The sequence below is a fragment of the Pseudorca crassidens genome, chromosome 1, assembly GCF_039906515.1.
Source record: "Pseudorca crassidens isolate mPseCra1 chromosome 1, mPseCra1.hap1, whole genome shotgun sequence".
Classification (NCBI taxonomy): domain Eukaryota; kingdom Metazoa; phylum Chordata; class Mammalia; order Artiodactyla; family Delphinidae; genus Pseudorca; species Pseudorca crassidens.
The window spans coordinates 102,183,552-102,196,672 of record NC_090296.1 but is presented as its reverse complement, the minus strand read 5'-3'; positions in this window follow the sequence as shown (position 1 = coordinate 102,196,672).

Here is a 13,121-nt window from a genome sequence, read left to right as displayed (position 1 = left end):
CACTAACTCCTTTCTCTCTGATGTCCCCAAACTGGTGCCTTTAAATTAACAAAACCCAATGTGTTGTTAAGAGGCACTCAAGGCTTGAGGCTCCACAGCAAAATTCACCTTGAATGAAACTTTCTTGCTTTGGTAATCTGACTTCCTTAGGTAGACAAAGAATAGGCCAGGTACCTTGGGCACTCAAAGAATGTCAGATTTATTCGACCAGGGCCTACTCCAAATCCTACACAGAGTGGTGAGAAATACTAAATCTATTACTCCTTAAGTCTGGCCAAGATCCACCACCCCAGCACCACCATCCTCACCTCCATCACCACCTGTTCTCCATGGTTCTTAGGAAACAGTGGGTAGCAATTACACTTGCTTATTTTTTACTGTAACTTTCAAGTCTGTCTCTGTAAAGGCCTCTCAGTTACAGACAGAAAGATCTGCTTCTGGTTCACCCCATCCATATGCCAACTCCCTGGTGTGATTAAAAACGGCCTCATGTATAATAGGAGCATTTTTCTTAACAATACTCCTATACCACTGATGGCACAGAATTTTTTTTTAACATCTTTATTGGAGTATAACTGCTTTACAATTGTGTGCTAGTATCTGCTGTATAACAAAGTGAATCAGCTATACATATACATATATCCCCATATCTCCTCCCTCTTGCGTCTCCCTCCCACCCTCCCTATCCCACCCCTCTAGATGGTCACAAAGCACTGAGCTGATCTCCCTGTGCTATGTGGCTGCTTCCCACTAGCTATCTATCTTACATTTGGTAGTGTATATATGTCCATGCCACTCTCCTCACCCCAGCTTACCCTTCCTCCTCCCCAAGTCCTCAAGTCCATTCTCTACATCTGCGACTTTATTCCTGTCCTGCCCCTAGATTCTTCAGAACCATTTTTTTTTAATTCCATATATATGTTTTAGAACATGGTATTTCTTTTTCTCTTTCTGACTTACTTCTCTCTGTATGACAGACTCTAGGTCCATCCACCTCACTACAAATAACTCAATTTCTTTTTTTTTATGGCTGAGTAATATTCCATTGTATATATGTGCCACATCTTCTTTATCCATTCATCTGTTGATGGACACTTAGGTTGCTTCCATGTCCTGGCTATTGTAAACAGAGCTGCAATGAACATTGTGGTACATGACTCTTTTTGAATTATGATTTTCTCAGGGTATATGCCCTGTAGTGGGCTTTCTGGGTCATATGGTAGTTCTATTTTAAGTCTTTTAAGGAACCTCCATACTGTTCTCCATAGTGGCTGTATCAATTTACATTCCCACCAATAGTGCAAGAGGGTTCCCTTTTCTCCACACTCCTTTTCTCTCCAGCATTTATTGTTTGTAGATTTTTTGATGATGGCCATTCTGACTGGTGTGAGGTGATACCTTATTGTAGTTTTGATTTGCATTTCTCTAATGATTAGTGATGTTGAGCATCCTTTCATGTGTTTGTTGCCAATCTCTATATCTTCTTTGGAGAAATGTCTGTTTAGGACTTCGGCCCATTTTTGGATTGGGTTGTTTGTTTTAGTGGTATTGAGCTGCATGAGCTGCTTGTAAATTTTGGAGATTAATCCTTTGTCAATTGCTTCATTTGCAAATATTTTCTCCCATTCTGAGGTTTGACTTTTCGTCTTGTTCATGGTTTCCTTTGCTGTGCAAAAGGAAAGTTTTTAAGTTTCAAAACTTTTAAGTTTCTTTAGGTCTCATTTGTTTAGTTTTGTTTTTATTTCCATTTCTCTAGGAGGTGGGTCAAAAAGGATCTTGCTGTGATTTATGTCATAGAGTGTTCTGCCTATATTTTGCTCTAAGAGTTTTATAGTGCCTGGCCTTACATTTAGGTCTTTAATCCATTTTGAGTTTATTTTTGTGTATGGTGTAAAGAAGTATTCTAATTTCATTGTTTTACATGTAGCTGTCCAGTCTTCCCAGCACCACTTATTGAAGAGGCTGTCTTTTCTCCATTGTATATTCTTGCCTCCTTTATCAAAGATAAGGTGACCATAGGTGCGTGGGTTTATCTCCGGGCTTTCTATCCTGTTCCATTGATCTATATTTCTGTTTGTGTGCCAGTACCATACTGTCTTGATTACTGTAGCTTTGTAGTATAGTCTGAAGTCAGGGAGCCTGATTCCTCCAGCTCTGTTTTTCTTTTTCAAGACTGCTTTGATTATTCAGGGTCTTTTGTGTTCCCATACAAATTGTGAAATTATTTGTTCTAGTTCTGTGAAAAATGCCAGTGGTAGTTTGATAGGGATTGCACTGAATCTGTAGATTGCTTTGGGTAGTATAGTCATTTTCACAATGTTGATTCTTCCAATCCAAGAACATGGTATATCTCTCCATCTGTTTGTATCATCTTTAATTTCTTTCATCAGTGTCTTATAGTTTTCTGCATACAGGGCTTTTGCCCACTTAGGTAGGTTTATTCTTAGGTATTTTATTCTTTTTGTTGCAATGGTAAATAGGAGTGTTTCCTTAATTTCTCTTACAGATTTTTCATCATTTGTGTATAGGAATGCAAGACATTTCTGTGCATTAATTTTGTATCCTGCTACTTTACCAGATTCACTGATTAGTTCTAGTAGTTTTCTGGTAGCATCTTTAGGATTCTCTATGTATAGTGTCATGTCATCTGCAAACATTGGCAGCTTTACTTCTTCTTTTCCTATTTGGATTCCTTTTATTTCTTTTTCTTCTCTTATTGCTGTGGCTAAAACTTCCAAAACTGTGATGAATTATAGTGGTGAGTGTGGACAACCTTGTCGTGTTCCTGATCTTAGAGGAAATAGTTTCAGTTTTTCACCACTTAGAACGATGTTGGCTGTGGGTTTATCATGTATGGCCTTTATTATGTCAAGGTAAGTTCCCTCTATGCCTACTTTCTGGAGGGTTTTTATCATAAATTGGTGCTGAATTTTGTCGAAAACTTTTTCTGCATCTACTGAGATGATCATATGGTTTTTCTCCTTCAGTTTGTTAATATGGTGTATCACATTGACTGATGTGCACATATTGAAGAGTTCTTGCATTTCTGGGATAAGCCCCACTTGATCATGGTGTATGATACTTTTAATGTGCTCTTGGATTCTGTCTGCTAGTATTTTGTTGAGGATTTTTGCATCTATGTTCATCAGTGATATTGGCCTGTAGTTTTCTTTTTTTGTGACATCTTTGTCTGGTTTTGGTATCAGGGTGATGGTGGCCTTGTAGAATGTGTTTGGGAGTGTTCCTCCCTCTGCTATATTTTGGAAGAGTTTGAGAAGGACAGGTGTTAGCTCTTCTCTAAATGTTTGATAGAATTTGCCTGTGAAGCCATCTGGTCCTGGGCTGTAGTTTGTTGGAAGATTTTTAATCACAGTCTCAATTTCAGTGCTTGTGATTGGTCTGTTTATGTTTTCTGTTTCTTCCTGGTTCTGTCTCACAATGTTGTGCTTTTCTAAGAATTTGTCCATTTCTTCCAGGTTGTGATGGCACAGAATTTTAATCCCTACTGGTTCCTCTTTGCAATTCTTACCCTTAAGATTTAACGATAAAATTCAACCCCTCTCATTGTGACCCTTAACCTCAGTCTCCTGGTTTTTCCCATCCCCATCTGCCCTAAGTGATCATCTGGACTCCCTTGCTTCTGGCTCCTGCCACCAAACGTCATTATAGAGCCAGCAGTTCTGGCCTTAGTTTTTCACTCAATCATTATTCAGTCAGTCCATAATTATTTGCTGAGCACCTACTCTACACAAGGCACAGTTTTAGGTGCTGGGAATGCAGAGATGATAAAAACAAATCAGGTTCCTACTTTTACGTTGCATCTGAGCCCCTTGAGCAGGATGGGAGAGGTGATGGTTGCTATCTCAGAGGTCCTTCCTGGGGCAGGGATGGGTTGAGGGGGGACCCAAGCACTCTCTACCTTGAAAGAGATGTGTCTCCCTGGCCTGAAAATCATCCTGCATGCTCTCTATCAGCTTCCTCACCAACCAGTCTCCCCTTAATCTCCTCCAAATCGGCTCTATCCTTATGGAAACCATAATTCTTAGGTCACTAAAGACCTATTACTATGTTCAACATTTTTTTCTGTGGTTCATGTACTCAACTGCACAGGACTTCCATATTTGTTAGTCATGAAGACTCAAAAACACAGTAAGCTTTTAGTTGTCCTCCATCTTTTCCTCCTATGATTATGGACCTATTAATCATTCTTTATAATTTTTCTCACACCTGGACCTTTTTTCCCCATTCCAATTGCCATCAGGCTTGCATTACCTTCTGCTAGAGATACTCTCATAACCAACATATCCTCCTAGCCAACATTCCTAACGTCTGTGTTGTTTCTTTTCAAATCTCCCTCCACACATCTTAAAACACTGCTTTCATGATGTGATACCTCAGTTTAGATCCTTCAATGGCTCCCCACTGCCAACAGCAAGAGTCCCCAACCTGTGGCTCATGAAGAACATAAAGAAGGGTTTTCAGAAACAATAACTAAATTAAATTTTTTTCATAATTTATAAGGCCCAGTGCCTTGTGGGTCATAAAGTCTAAAGAAGGGTGGCAGTTATTACATAGTGGTTAGATCATAGATTCAAGTCTAGGCTCCACAACTATAGGAATCCAGTTAAGTTAATTTGCCTACATGTACCTCAGTTTCCTCATCTGAAGAATGAAGAGAACAATACCTAGTTCACAATATAATTAAAAGATAAAATTAGATCACTCATATAAAGTGCTTTGCATAGCGCCTAGTACAAAAATGATACTCAAAAACTTACAAATTATTTGCAGAAGTTCTGATAATCTTAGCATGGTTATCAGTGACAGGTATGGGGTACAGGTGGCAGCACTGTCCAGGTCTCCAAAGAGATGTGGTCAGACCTTGCAAGGATCTTGCAAGGGACCAGAGCCCATCAGCCTGACCACCCAGCTGGCCCAGCCCTGGCCCTAACTGGTTTGTTCCTCTGTACTGCTAGTCACCAGCCCATCCCCAAGGAAGGCAGAAACCCACCTTCCAGTCACTCTATTTCACTCTTTCCCTTGTCCTTACCAAGCAGACAGAGCTCCCCGTTTTTCTTCCATGCATCCTTTCATTTCCCATTTTCTTCTCTCATCTTCTGAAAAATCCATATTTACCTTATTCCTCCTCCAACTATTCCAGAAAAGCTAAATGAAACTGCAAGGTAGCATACAACAGACCATGCCAGACTTCTGCCCTAAAGTAAGTTCTATTTACATTAAACATTAACATGTAATCAATATGGGTAATCAGAAGAGTTCTGAGCAGCTAGAAGCAGCTCCTCCTTAGGAAAGAAGAGAAATTTTAACCTTAATAATGAAAGGGGCCATGCTAATTCAATCTAATAAATATTGATTTATTAACCCAGAAGTTAACCCAGAAGTTCCAGTCATGATAGTTTGAGCCCTTTCTGTCTAGCTTTGTCCTAGCATTGTCTCAGGCATTGTAATAGTTAGTTTATGTCTCTGTCTACATTACACTGTCAGCTTCTCAAAGGTCCTGCCAAGTCTTACTCAACCTACTGTCTCCAGCCCAGTGTACAGTGGCCTGGCATATCACAAGGAAATGAGTGAGAGAAGAGAGGGAAAAGGAAAGAATGGGGGAGAGAAAAAGAAAGAAGGAGCAAGGAGAGAGACAGAGGAGAAGAAACCAACTTGTAGAGTAGCAAAATCAGATAAGTGTTCTAATCCTTAGCTGAGTAAACATGGACAAGTGACTTAATCTAAGCCTCAGTTGCCTCATCTGTAAAATGGTGATAGGTTAATAATATGCACCTTAAGGGCTACTCTGAAGTTTTAAAAGGATAAATATAACGAAAGTAACAGATGCAAAGACTGAGGCATAGTAAGTGACTGATAAATAATAACAATTACTATTACAAGTGAATAAAATTTTTTGTAAAACGGAATTAAGTCACTGCCTGTATCATAAATGGAGGTGAGAAGGTCTTGGCCTGGGCCCCTCAAGTCTGTCCTCTGGTTTGGCCAGCCTTTTCTGGACCTTTGTTGTTGGAAAGCTATTTTGCCTACATAGCTTTCACTTAAATGGGGCTCTAAATCAAACTGTCCTCTGCCACTATTCTTCCCTGGGCTTCTGATTATAATCATGCTGCCTGCTATTAGTACAAGGATGTTTAAAACTCCTATAAAACAAGAGCTAATTGCTGATCTGCTTAATTAAAGTGAGCCTTTTGTTGTCACATTTACAAAGATAAATGAAATAATCAGCTCTGGACTAATGAGAGATAATTAGATTATGCAGCCGCAATAAATAAAGACCAAAATGCTCCCGATTGTCCCTGTATGTCACAAAGAAGGACCATGGTGAGCCTTAAAGAAATGCATGTTAGTGATGTTTTATTTGAACAACAGCTAGTGATTGTGGAATCCAGCTCCCTAACTCTATTATATATTCAGATTTGCAACAATCAATAGAGAACATATCGGTGGCTTCCTTGCTGGGACATTACCAATTCTTTACAAGTAGTCCTAATTTTTTAAATAGATAATAATTTTTTAAATAATGTAAAAGTAAATATAATTTAACTCCATATAATTTATTAATGAAGGGTATTTATTAATGGAGTATTAACTATCAACGTTTTACAAAATGTAATAAAGACACTAAACCCTGCTTTCTTGTCTCATAATAATCTATTCAATTATTTTACTAAAAATATTGCATTAGGTATAAAAATAAAATTGATCCAATATCAATGTAGCTGACAGTAAGTAAATTAATTTATTCCTGAGTGTCAAAGCCTAAACTGCCCTAAGTCACTTCTTCTGGCCTAGCCTTAAAAGGTCAACTCTGGTCCCCCAAAACACACAGAGAGAGAGAGAGAGAGAGAGAGAGAGAGAGAGAATCTTAGTCCCTATAGCCAAAGGAGACCAAAGCTCTTTCACATATGAATTGATTGATATGAAGGTGAAGATAAATTTTTTACTTTGCTCAGATAAAATACAGACTGATTGCCCAAAACTGATAACATATCAAACAGACATCCCCTCCCCCCATGACAGAGATTACTACGCCTGGAAAAATACCTGCTAAACGAGTAGTTTCCTAAATATATATATATTTAGGAAAGGATATAGGGTTTCTAACTTTTTATTTTACCGATTAAGAATTTAAAAGAAAAATCTATCCTCACAATCATTTTACCATCAAAATATAGAAAAAAAAAATGTAGTCTTGGAATAAAGGGCAAGCCTTTAAATGGAATGAAAGAAGCTTTATTAAGAAAATTCCTTATTTATTCTCATTTTTATTTTTCTCATTTTTTAAATTTTATTTTTCTCCTATTTGTCCTTATTTTTCTCATTTTATCTGCATCAGTGGAAGATCCATCTTAGACTGACACCCCTCCAAACGTCAGAGTTTAGCAACCACAGAGCTAGGCTATTCTGTTCCAGGTATCAACACAGCTCCCTAGAGCCTAGGAGCTGAGGATTTTTAAAGACAATATTCTAAAGCATTTTGTAAAATTAAAGGTTCATTTGAAATAAGAATAAAGAAACCAAAGCTTTCCATGTGCACGAGCCCACAGCAGCCCCCTCTTGTCCAGCATGTGGCTGACCAGGGTTGTGATGTCTGAGGAGCAGGGCCAGCATCCAACAGAGGTCCCCCTAACCCCCACCCTGAGCAGTACTGCCTACAGAGTCTCCTGACAGTAAGGTCAATTGATTTTCTAAGAAACTGAGAAATTTCAGATACAATCTGCTTTTCAAAGTATTTCCTAATTTATGCTCTTTGTAAATGCGAATTTTTTAGAAATAAAATAAAAGAAGTAGCTTGTCATGGTGCACGGGAAAAAGCCAGAACCCTGGCTTTATTTCCAATTCTGCCACCATTGCAATCAATCAGTCTCTGACTCTTGGTCCCTCCTAACATGGAGATGAGACCTACCTCACAGGGCCACTGAGACAATGACCAGGCAAGCTGAGAGGTAGAGGACAGCACCATGGGGATCTTCAACTCATTTCTGATTCCAGTCTTAGGTTGCTGGATCTAGAATCTAAATAATGTGTTTAAGGCTATACTGAATCTTAAGTCTTAAATGCAACGTCAACTTAAGCAAAATTCTACCCATAATATGTTCACAGAGCCTAGATAAGTTGGCCCTGTCTTCACTCTTGAAATAATATATTCCGGCTGCCCCTGAAAACCAAGGCACGGATACAGGGGGGAGGGAAAGAAAGGCAGTCATAGATCAAGTGTCTCAAATGTCAATAAATGGCAAAGGAGAGTTATGGAGCACATAAGAGAAGAAGGAGGTTCAGAATATAGAGCTTGGGATGCCCTCTGACCCCACTCAAGAGAGGCCCAGTAATAAATCCAGTGGTGAGGGACATCTTTAGATATTGGAGCCATCCAGGAAAGCCACAGAGAATTTTCCAGCATCATAAACAGTTTGGAAAGAAAAAGATCTAATTTGGGAAGACAGGACAGAATGGTGAAAAAGGGAGAAGCTTTTGATAAGATTTTTTGTTGTTGTTGCTATTGTTGTTGCTGCTGTTGTTATTTTATCTGAAAAATTTTATACCAATAGGTAGGGCATTTGGAAAATCCTCAGTTGCACGCATTCCCTAAGTTAGGAATCTGAGGTAATAAGACAGGTGCTCTTTGCTGGGCCATGTTAAGCTGACTGCTACCTTAAGAATGCTGATATCCAGCCACCCTGGCCACAGTTGGGGTCTAGACAGCTTCATTCAAAATCATAGGACAGACTTGCCTTCCTACGCTCCTAGATTCCACATTAAGGGTATTAATCAGAGTAAGTAATAGTAGCTGCTGTAATAATCCCCAAATTTCAACGGTTTAAAATAATAATAGATGATGTCTCTTTCATGCCTAGTCCATTGCAGTTCAGTTGGATGGGTAAGGGAAGGGTGCTTCATGTAGTTAGTCAGAGATCCAGGCTCCTTCAGTCTAGACCTCAGGATTCCGTGATGGATGCTCTACATTCAAAAGAAGGAGAATGGGAGAGATCTGGTGGAGTTTTAGAGGCCCTGCCTGGGAATGGTGCACATCATACACACCCATATTCCATCAGGCAGAATACAGTCACACAACCTCACTCAAAGCAAGAGAACACATAGCCTTCCTATATGAACACATGGCTTTGTCTCTATGAAAGTCCAAAGAGGAAGATCAGGAGAAGGGACAAGAAACATGGAAAAGTAACTTCTGTACTTAGGTATAGTAAGTATAGCACTTCTTACTGGGAGAACATTATTTCTTGTAGTCCTTAGAATCCTTTCTGCATTAAGCAATTCTGTTTCCCATAGATCTCCTTGAAGTTAAAAATGCTACATGGAAGAATATTAAATTTGGGATTGAAACGACTAAAATAAGGATGAAAAATGCATCTATCTCATTGGGTTATTATAAGGCTTAAACAAATAATACATATAAAGTGTTTAGCACAGTTCCCGGCACAGCATAAGCAACTGTTAGATATTGGCTATTAGTGTGTTATGAAATCACTTTCACATATGAGGAAACTGAAGTTCTCAGAAGTAAAGTGACTTTCCCAAGCTCATAAAGCTATCTTGCATGCAAACTTTCCCACTACTAATCTTTATCCTATGGCTTTGATCCAAAATTTTGTATTGAGAGCAACACAACAGAATCTTCTAGTAAATATTGTGACAATAGGAGAACACAGTCTTCCCTTTTGCTCTTTAAAAAACTAATATTATCTCCTTCCCTAAATCCCTTGTTTGTCCATACTAACTCCAGGGCAACTACATTTTGGCTTCCTGAAGCAGACTTTCTCCATGGAATTATCAATTCCCTAGTCTCCCACATGGACCAAATTAACACTGCTTAGTGCTAGGGAGATCACATTCTCTTCTGATATTGAAACCCGTAATTTCTGATCAGTTAGAGGCTTGTTATGAAAACAATCAATTGATGTTTAACTCACTGAGTCAGTAATCATTTCAATTTCACTTTGGAGTCTCCCACAGCAAATGATTTGCTATAGTATTTTGAAATGTACAACAGGCCTTTAAAAAAGCAAAACAACTAATAAGCTTTTTTCCTTCTTCCTATTTCAGAGAATGTGGTGTTTATTTCCATTCTTAGCATTTAAAATTTGAAATTATTGAACAGAAGAAAGTGCAGTGATTGCTACCTCAAGTTCGGTTATAAAGAAGTATGTTCCAGAGAATTATGTGCGTTTTATTCTGAAACTCTAGTATTGTCTGGAACTTGGATGATATAGTAACCTCTACAGTAATACCATGACAGTTTGTCTATAAAATAAGAACATGCACCATCATTCAGGAAACTTTTACTCTGCACATTTTCACTATACTCATTTACTCTGTACAAAAACTTTATGATGTGGATATTTTATTCTCATTTTCCAGAGGAGTTCCTGGAAACTCAGTGAGGTTAAAGTGCCCAAGGCAGTTGAGCAGCATCTCAGGGACTCGTGCACAGGTCAGTCTGATTCTAAAGGGTCTGTCAGTCACACCTGCCCCCCCCCCCCGTCTCTATAGACAGGACCATCTGTAGGCCTGTCCCTGCCTGAAATTCTAATATCAGTTCTTTGCCTGCTTGCAGCAGCCCACTGTCATACAAAGTCCTTCACAGGCTTTGGAACTAGACAGATATTGGCTCAAATGTCTACTCTGCCTCCTTAGCTGGTGTGTGACCTGAGACCATTTGACCATTATTTCCTCTTTTGCAAAAAAGAGATATGTTAGAATATTTAAATAATGTTGCAATATTTTGTTGGTATTTTGGCCAAAGCACAGGCAGCCTCTTGGGAGGCAGATGGTATGGTGGTAAGACTGCCAATCACCTGAAATCAAATCACCTAGGTTTGAATTGTGACTCTACCCTAATACTCCTGTGAACTTGGACAAGTCATTTGAAACTTTAGTTTTCTCATCTAAAAATGGGGAATATTAATAATACCTACTTCTCAGGATTAATGATGTGATTATAAATACATTAAAAGATTGAAATACTTAGTATAGTGCCAGGTACATAATAAGTGCTCAATGTGCTACTATTATCCCTTCAGTTTTTCAGAAATACTTGCTTTTGCCTGATAACAGAGTTTCCTGACATGGCCTAAAATGCCTGCCTGGACTTTCTCCTAGAATCTCTCCTACTGAGAAACTACATGGGCCTCTGCATCCATTGTAATTCTGCCCTGCTTCCCTGTCCTAGCCTGGCTACTTCTGGCCTCTCCACCACTGCTCCACCCTTAGCCATGAACTTAGTCACATCAGGAAAAAAGAATCAGACTGGTTGTGACTTACTTACACAACCAAGGAGACCTCCATGAGGCCACATACTTATTAAGCTTGTCCCCTCACTGATCAAACACATCTACCTGGAAGGACAAGCACATAACAAGAACACAAGAAACACATCTTTAGGCTTCCACAGCTTCCTGGGTATACTGCTCTTCACACCTGGAGCTGCTGAGGCTGAGTTCTTTTCTTCTCCATGCTGATAACTGATCACATTCCATGATACATGGAAGTGTAGCTTTCCATTTTCAACAACTAAGTCATGCCTCCTCTTTGGTCTCCATTGCACGGTGCGGTATAAGACACAACCCCTGAACCCCCTCAGCAGTGCTCCACAGAACAGTGAACACAGAGTGGATGGTTAATAAATACCGTTCGTTGTATTGCTAAGCATATGTTCCATAAGAAATATGGTTGTAAGTAGCATAACATTGCAAATTCATTAAGGGTTAAATAAAATAGCCTTGCTTGACCCTCGATACCGCTGGTTTCCAGAATACTACATTCTTGGTTTTCCTCCTACTCACTGGTGGCTCCTTTTTAGTTCTCCCCAATATTGTAATGCTAAAGTGACCCTGTTCTTTTCTACTCTTTATCCGCCCTCACTTCCTTGTTGTATCATCAGCTCCCACGTCTTTACACACTATTTGCCTACAACTGCCAGACCTCCTCTGAATTCCACACTCAGTGATCAGCGCCTGTTAGAGCTAACAGATATTTCAAAATCAAATCGTCTAAAAACAATTATTGATAAGTCCTCTTCCACCTTAATCAGTGTCTACTGCATTCACTCCTTGGCTTCATGCTGGACCCCTCTCCTTCTCTCACAGCCCACATCCAGTTTGTCAGAAAATTCTGTTGGCTTCACAGCATATCCAGAATATGGTTACTCCTAACACCTCACCTTAGGGGACACTATCATCTTTCCTGAATTACTGTAATAACCCTCTAACTGCTTCTATTCTTGTCCCCAACAGTCTATTCTCAACACAGCAACCAGAAAGAGATCATGTCACTAGTCTGCTCAAAACCCTCTAATGACTCCTTATTTCACTCAGAGTAAAAACTGTCTTTAAAATGGTTTACAAGACCCTGAATGACTTGGGCCCAGTTATTCCTCTGACTTCATCTCCTACTACAGCCCCATCCATTCACTCCGCTATAGCCACACGGGTCTCCTTGCTATTTCCTAAACATAGGAGGCATGCCTCCCCGCCCAGGGCCTTTGCACTGGCTGTTCCTTCCGCCTGGCATGCTCCTTACCCAGATGTCCACATGGCCACCTAACTCCCACACCCCCTCAAGTATTTATTGCCTGTCTCCCTGAGGTCTAATCTCCGTTCAGGCAAAGGTACTTGTTGGTTTTGTTCACTGCTATATTCCTAATGCCTGGAACACTGTCTGGCACATAGAAAGTTCTCCATAAATATTTGCTGAGCTAATTGGATGATTAATTTGGGAAGTGCAGTCTCATGCCTTGACTTATGAACCAATTTTAGAATCTGACTCATAACTATTGTAGACAGTAGCCAGCCGACTTTCTCATTTTTCTGCAAAAGCAGAACATTCCACTTATGATATAGATACTCTAAATACGGTCCTAGGAAGCATTTTACAAGATTGGTACTTGATCCACAGCAAGAATTACACAGAATAGAAGGTGGGAATTATAGTACATTTTTAAATTTTTACTCAAATATACACCCAGGTACACAATTACTTTCTGTAGTTTTATTTCATCTCATTAATACTTTGGATCCTTTTCTTTAATCACCTGGAAAAGCAGCATGACACAGAAGTTAAAAGAAAGGCCTGTGTACCCATAT